This window comes from Pongo pygmaeus, chromosome 3 (genome assembly GCF_028885625.2).
Source record: "Pongo pygmaeus isolate AG05252 chromosome 3, NHGRI_mPonPyg2-v2.0_pri, whole genome shotgun sequence".
NCBI classification, from domain to species: domain Eukaryota; kingdom Metazoa; phylum Chordata; class Mammalia; order Primates; family Hominidae; genus Pongo; species Pongo pygmaeus.
This window is the reverse complement of record NC_072376.2, coordinates 8,644,562-8,651,329: the sequence shown is the minus strand read 5'-3', so window position 1 is coordinate 8,651,329 and position 6,768 is coordinate 8,644,562.

The window sequence follows — 6,768 nt, the reverse complement described above, 5'->3', positions numbered from 1 at the left end:
TTTTTATTTTTTGAGACAGGGTCTCACTCTCTCGTTTAGGCTGGAATGCAGTGACATGATTAATGCTCACTGCAACCTCCAACTCCTGGGCTGAAATAATCCTCCTGCCTCAGCCTCTGGAGTAGCTGGGACTACAGGTGCTTACAGGCATGTGCCACCACACCTGGCTAATTTTTTTATTTTTCATTTTTTGTAGAGATGGGGTCTCGCTATGTTGCCCAGATTGCTTTTGAACTCCTGGGCTCAAGTGATTCTCCCGCCTCTGCCTCCCATAGCACTGGGATTACAGGCATGGGCCACCACACCGGGCTGTACAATCAAACATTTCATCAAGAGATGAATCTCATGGAATGTTGGGTGAAAGAAGCAAGACACAAACAGATACATGCTGTGCGGTTTCATTTACATCAAGTTCAAAACCAGGCAAAACCAACCCATGCAGACAGAAGTAAGGTGGGCCAAATAGTCTATTTCTTGATTTAGGTGTGGGCACTCTGTGAAACTCACGGAGCAGTACATTTACATTTTACATGTCTCAATATGTATGTCATACTTCAATAGAAACCTGCATTAAAATATCAACTCATATAGGTTTGGCAGTTGTAGGATTGTGTCTTTGTTCAGAAAAATGGTTACACATTAACTGTAAACTAGAGTGTTACTTCAAAAATTGAAGTAGATTTCTTCATTTAAATGCTGTATGGTTTGGCCACACTGATTCTTCTTTGCTTCAGTCCAGTCACTTGGAGAGCTTTGTGCATGAAAAAGCAAGGCGTCAGAGCCTCTCTGTTGGGCCAGTGCCTCGGACAACCAATGGTAGACACTGCTCGGTCTGTGTACTTCCTGTACTTTAAGAGGAGATATTTTCAGACACCTACTATGTGCTACTTTGTGTACAGTATATCAATTTCACTCTATCTACCATAGAAAGTTGGTGTAAGAGAAAAACCCCTGAGGTTTAGAGATGCTAAGTAACCTGCCCACGCAGGAACCTTTGGTGAGTAAGATACAAAGCTCAGATTCAACCTCGAGTCTCATTCTGGCACATGGACCCTGTTTAGAACATGTCACCTCATACAGCCTGGGTGAAAATAGAGTGGCAGGAATATGGAAAAAGTGTCTTAAAACATCAAGCAGGTAATAGATAACCATTTACCTTCCAAAAATCAATCCAGGGGCCTTTAATAACCTGGTGTCCTCCGTCCCCACCCAGGCAAAATTAACCAGTCCTTCTCAGGCCCATGTTCTAACCAGCACACCTCATAACATTCCTTGTGTTGGCCTCAATATTGTCTCTTCCTTCCTGAAGACCTCAGTGCCCGAGCACCCAGCCTAGATCTCAGCCCGGGTGGGCAATGTGGAATGATTTTATTAGTCCTTGTGACTTAGAATGGGTTCAATGACACAAGGGCTTGGTGCAGAATTGCAGGCACCAAGGGTACTAGAGGACTGAGGTCTCAACATGTTTGTGAGGGAAGCAAAACTCAAGACACGTAAGACAAGTTCCCAACACAATTCTTTATTTTATTTATTTATTTTATTTTTTGGGACAGAGTCTCACTCTGCTGCCCAGGCTGGAGTGCAGTGGCATCATCTTGGGTCACTGCAGCCTCTGCCTCCCAGGCTCAAGTGATCCTCCCAAGTAGCTGGGAGGACTACAGGTGTGAGCCACCACACCAGGCAGATTTTTGTATTTTTTTGTAGAGTCGGGGTCTTGCTACATTGCCCAGGCTGGTCTTGAACTCCTGGGCTCAAGCGATCCACCCGCCTTAGCCTTCCAAAGTGTTGAGATTATAGTAATAGGTGTGAGCCACTGCCAGCCTACCATGTGAAATCCCACCACATGCTTATGACCAGTACTTCCTCTTACAAAGTTGAAAAGGCCAGGCGGGTGCAGTGGCTCATGCCTGTAATCCCAGCACTTTGGAAGGCCGAGGCAGGTGGATCACGAGGTCAGGAGATGGAGACCATCCTGGCTAACACAGTGAAACCCCGTCTCTACTAAAAATACAAAAAAATTAGCAGGGCATGGTGCTGAGCACCTGTAGTCTCAGCTACTCGGGAGGCTGAGGCAGGAGAATGGCATGAACCTGGGAGACGGACCTTGCAGTGAGCTGAGATAGCGCCACTGCACTCCAGCCTGGGCGACAGAGCGAGACTCCGTCTCAAAAACAAACAAACAAACAAAAAGAAAGAAAGAAATTGAAAAAGGCAAGCTTTCTCCTACCTTCCAACTCTTTTGCAAAAATCCAGTTTACTGGAATGAGAACAAGGATTAACTACACAAACAACCTCCTGCCCACATGTAATTCAGGAATCACTGTAAGGTAACACTTTCTGTCCTTAGGTAAATGAGAAACATAATATGCTCCCTGAGTAGAAAAGAAATTTAGAAAGCCTATTTTAGCCATTTCTTGAAAGCTTAATTTGGAGAAGGGATAAAGGCTGAATATATTCTGAGATCAACCACAAAGAATGGGTAAATATATAGGATATGCCTTTCTCTTATCTTGGATGAGGATAATAATTGATCTCTAATTTTCTTCCACAAGGGAAGGAGTTACAATCTTGAGTGCTATGGTGTCCTGGTTCTAAATCCAGGCAAAAGTCAACAACACACAATTATCTGCTTTATGCTGGAGTCCTGGTTCATCATTGAGCCAAAAAAAGAATAACACCAGCTAGGAGGATCAGTTTTCAATGGTGGAATAAAGAACTACGATATACTCTCAATAGCTTTCACTAATGGAGGTGAATTGGATAAAACCACTTGATCTCTTAAAACTTTCTTTATTCAACTGCAAAAGTGCTATCTAAAAGACAGCAATCTATACCAAAGACTGCTTTTTTAAAAAACAATGTTTTATTCCTAGAAATCTCTTTTGGACAAGAGAGGCAATTCCAGGGTAGTGAGATTACCAAAGTATATTGTTTAAGAGAACCTGGTCAGCTCAAGTTTTTAACTTTCTTTCTTTCTTCCTTTTTTTTTTTTGAGACAGAATTTCACTCTGGTTGCCCAGGCTGGAGTGCAATGGTGCGATCTTGGCTCAGCACAACCTCTGCCTCCCGGGTTCAAGAGATACTTCTGCCTCAGCCTCCTGAGTAGCTGGGATTACAGGCATGCACCACCAAGCCCAGCTAATTTTGTATTTTTAGTAGAGATGGGGTTCCTCCATGTTGGTCAGGCTGGTCTCAAACTCCCAACCTCAGGTGATCCGCCCACCTCAGCCTCCCGAAGTGTTGGGATTACAGGCGTGAGCCACCACGCCCAGCCCAAGTTTTAACTTTCAAAGAAAATTTAGATGCTTAGAAGGATAATGTGAGAGCTTTTCACAGATATTCACAAAAACCTACAGACCTGTAAAAATGCTGTTGATTAATCTTGACTTTTATTTTTTCATTGTTCTCCTAACCACCCTGAGGTGGGTTTGAACAGAGAACTAGAAATGGGGTTCTGGAAAAGCCTGAGTTCCTCAGAGCAGAGGGGTCATCTTACTTCACCAAGGGAAAACTTGAGTGATTTTGCAATTTTTAAGCCTTCTCCATATAAATGCCTCTCTGCCATCAACCCTTTTTTTTTTTTTTTTGACAGAGTCTCACTCACTCTGTCACCCAGGCTGAAGTGCAGTGGTGCGATCTCGCTCACTGCCACCTCTGCCTCCTGGGCTCAAGTGATTCTCTTGCCTCAGCCTCCCGAGTAGCTGGGATTACAGGCACGTACCACCATGAATGGCTAATGTTTGTATTTTTAATAGAGATGGAGTTTCACCATGTTGGCCAGGCTGGTCACAAACTCCTGACTTCTAGTGATCCAACCTCCTCAGTCTCCCAAAGTGCCGGGATTACAGGTGTGAGCCACCACACCCAGCCTCATTTGCATTCTTTTGACTTCTTCTGCATCAGTCTGGGTCTAGCTGCCTCGTCCAGGTGCAAAAAGAAGGGAAACCTTGGTTCACTTCCTGACTTCCCACTCGTTCTGAGCCTGTTTCCTTGCTGGAGTGCTAAGCACCTACTGTGTCCCACATTAAGAGCATGCAACAGTCCCACAGTTTAAGTTTTGGGAGGTTGACAGAGTCCGTCTTCTCCCAAATCCTGCTTGTTCAGCAGCATCACAGGAAATGGCTCGTACACACAGTTGACAAACACCAGGAATCTCCAGAAAATAGAACATCAAGGTAAGACAACCACAGTATGTCATAATGCATGCGTGGCAGGCTTGGAGATACCCAAGTGTCAGGCTCATCAGACCAGCCTGAGGACAGGCAGAACGTGGTACAATTCAACCATATACCCAACTTAGACAAAATGAAGCTGAAAAGCCTTACAGGAATATTAGATCACTTTCTAAAGTCCCTAGGAACTTCAATATCATGTGTGTTTTGAGTCCAAGTCAGGCAGGCAGCTGCCCAAACTGAAAAGGGTGGTCTCTGCAAGGACATTGGGAATGACCCCTGGACCACGCTTTGCAGCCATACCCCTGGGGCAACAGCACTTACAGCTAGTCCTTCCTGCCACTGACTGCAGACCCTTCCATGACACGGACCATCAGAGTCACCATCATTAGCTTTGCTTTTCTGTCCTTGTAGAGTTGAGGGAGCTAAAGCCACCTCCAGTCTCCGTGGGATGGATGCTCTGCTGGAATTCCTGAGCAGCACAGCCAGCCCCGGAAGTTCTAACTCTCGAGAACCTTGGGTAATGGATGGCAAGAACAGAAATGAAGACTCTGCTGCAGTGCTAAGGACACCTTTTAATTGCATCACATTTGCAAAACTTTGCCTTAAATGTATCATGGTAACTGACAGTTTTGATTGAAAAATAAAGAACACTGATATGGTTTGGCTGTGTCCCCACCCAAATCTCATCTTGAATTGTAGCTCCCACAATTCCCACATGTTGTGGGAGGGACCCGGCGGGAGGTAATTGAATCATGGCTACAGGTCTTTCCTGCGCTGCTCTTGTGATAGTGAATAGGTCTCACAAGACCTGATGGTTTTATAAAGGGGAGTTTCTCTGCACAAATCCTGTCTCTTGTCTGCCGCCATGGAAGACATGACTTTTGCCTTCCGCCATGATTGTGAGGCCTCCCCAGCCACGTGGAACTGTGAGTCCATTAAACTTCTTTTTCTTTATAAATTACCCCATCTCAGGTATATCTTTATCAGCAGAGTGAAAACAAACTAATACAATCACAAACTGAAATACCATGGTGCTTGTAGAGTATCATGTGACTCTCGCAGGGTGGCCCTGCATCTGTCCTGTGCCCGGATGATAACTGCAGAGCATACCTCCCTCTGCTCCCTGGAGCGCTGGCATAGGAAGACTTCGGGACTGGACTGGGGAGTCACAGCTCTGTTCTGCTTTTGTCCCTAATTAGGTATGTGGTCTGGGTTGTTTCACTTTCTCAGTTTTCTTTTGCTTTCCAGAATGTCTAAAGCTTCTCATGGCCCAAAAATAGTTACTGGTAACGGTAAGAGTGGTGACAGCACCCACTGAGAGGATCTATTGTGTTTAATAAAGAAACATGCTGTGTCCTTTACATGAATTAAACTACCTTTACTATCCCCATTGTTCAGCTGAGAAAAGTGAGGTTCAGATGTTAGCCAATAAGGGACAGAGTCAGGACCTGACTCTGGGCCCGATTCTGAAGCCTGCGTCCTACTCATTCTGACAGTGCCACTCAATGCCATCACTACACTTATATGTGGCACATCCCCTAATAAGCACTGAACTCAAGATGCTGCTTGGCTTGGCTGGCAAGTCCCAGAGTGAAGCTGCTCCATGGGCTTCTGGGCACTCAGAGGCTCAGACAGGGCCTCTGTCCTCCCTCTCACCCCTCCTCTCCCTCCTAACCCTTTAAACCACTTGTTCCATGTCCCAGACTTGCTTTTGTGGGGAACTGATGAGATATTAATGAAACTGGCTAAGGGGTGATCTGTACCAGAGGACCAGCTTTTAAGGGTCTTGTGGGCAAAACCTACTGAACCATCCAAGAGGTGGCAAAAAGGCTGTCCTACAGCACAATCAACCAGGACTTCAAACACTGTTTCTGAAAGCATTCAGTCCAATCAGAGCACTGGAGCAGCCACACAGCTGCACAACAGATTCAGTCTCCAATGAGCTATCTCCCTGTGCCTCTCACTTCCAGTCACAGGCCACGCTCCTGAATCCAGCCACTGACAAACTCGTCTCTTTGGGTGAAGGTAGATGGGGCCAGTGTGGATGGGTGAACCTGTTACAGAGAAGCCTCCTCTACAGCACCATACTTCTGGCTACAGAAGGATTAACACATACAAGACTCTTGTCATGACCATTCCTGCAGCTCACATACACATTCTAACAACACAAAAAACAAATGCACAAAACATCTCTAATCAAAAATGTGTAGAAATAGCTGGGCACAGTGGCTCATGCCTGTAATCCCAGAACTTTGGGTGGCCGAGGCAGGCAGATCACTTGAGGTCAGTTTGGGACTAGCCTGGCCAACATGGTGAAACCCTGGCTCTACTAAAAGTGTAAAAATTAGCCAGGTGTGGTGGCGGGTGCCTGTAATCCCAGCTACTCAGGAGGCTGAGGCAGGAGAATTGCTTGAACCTGGGAGGTGGAGGTTGCCGTGAGCTGAGATTGTGCCACTGCACTCCAGGCTGGGCGACAGAGACCCTTTCTCAAACAACAACAACAACAAAGTGTAGAAATGATGTGGTTAAAATGAATACTTTTTAGTCTGATCAAAAGAGGAATTACTTTTTTACTTGTTGCTGCACTACACTG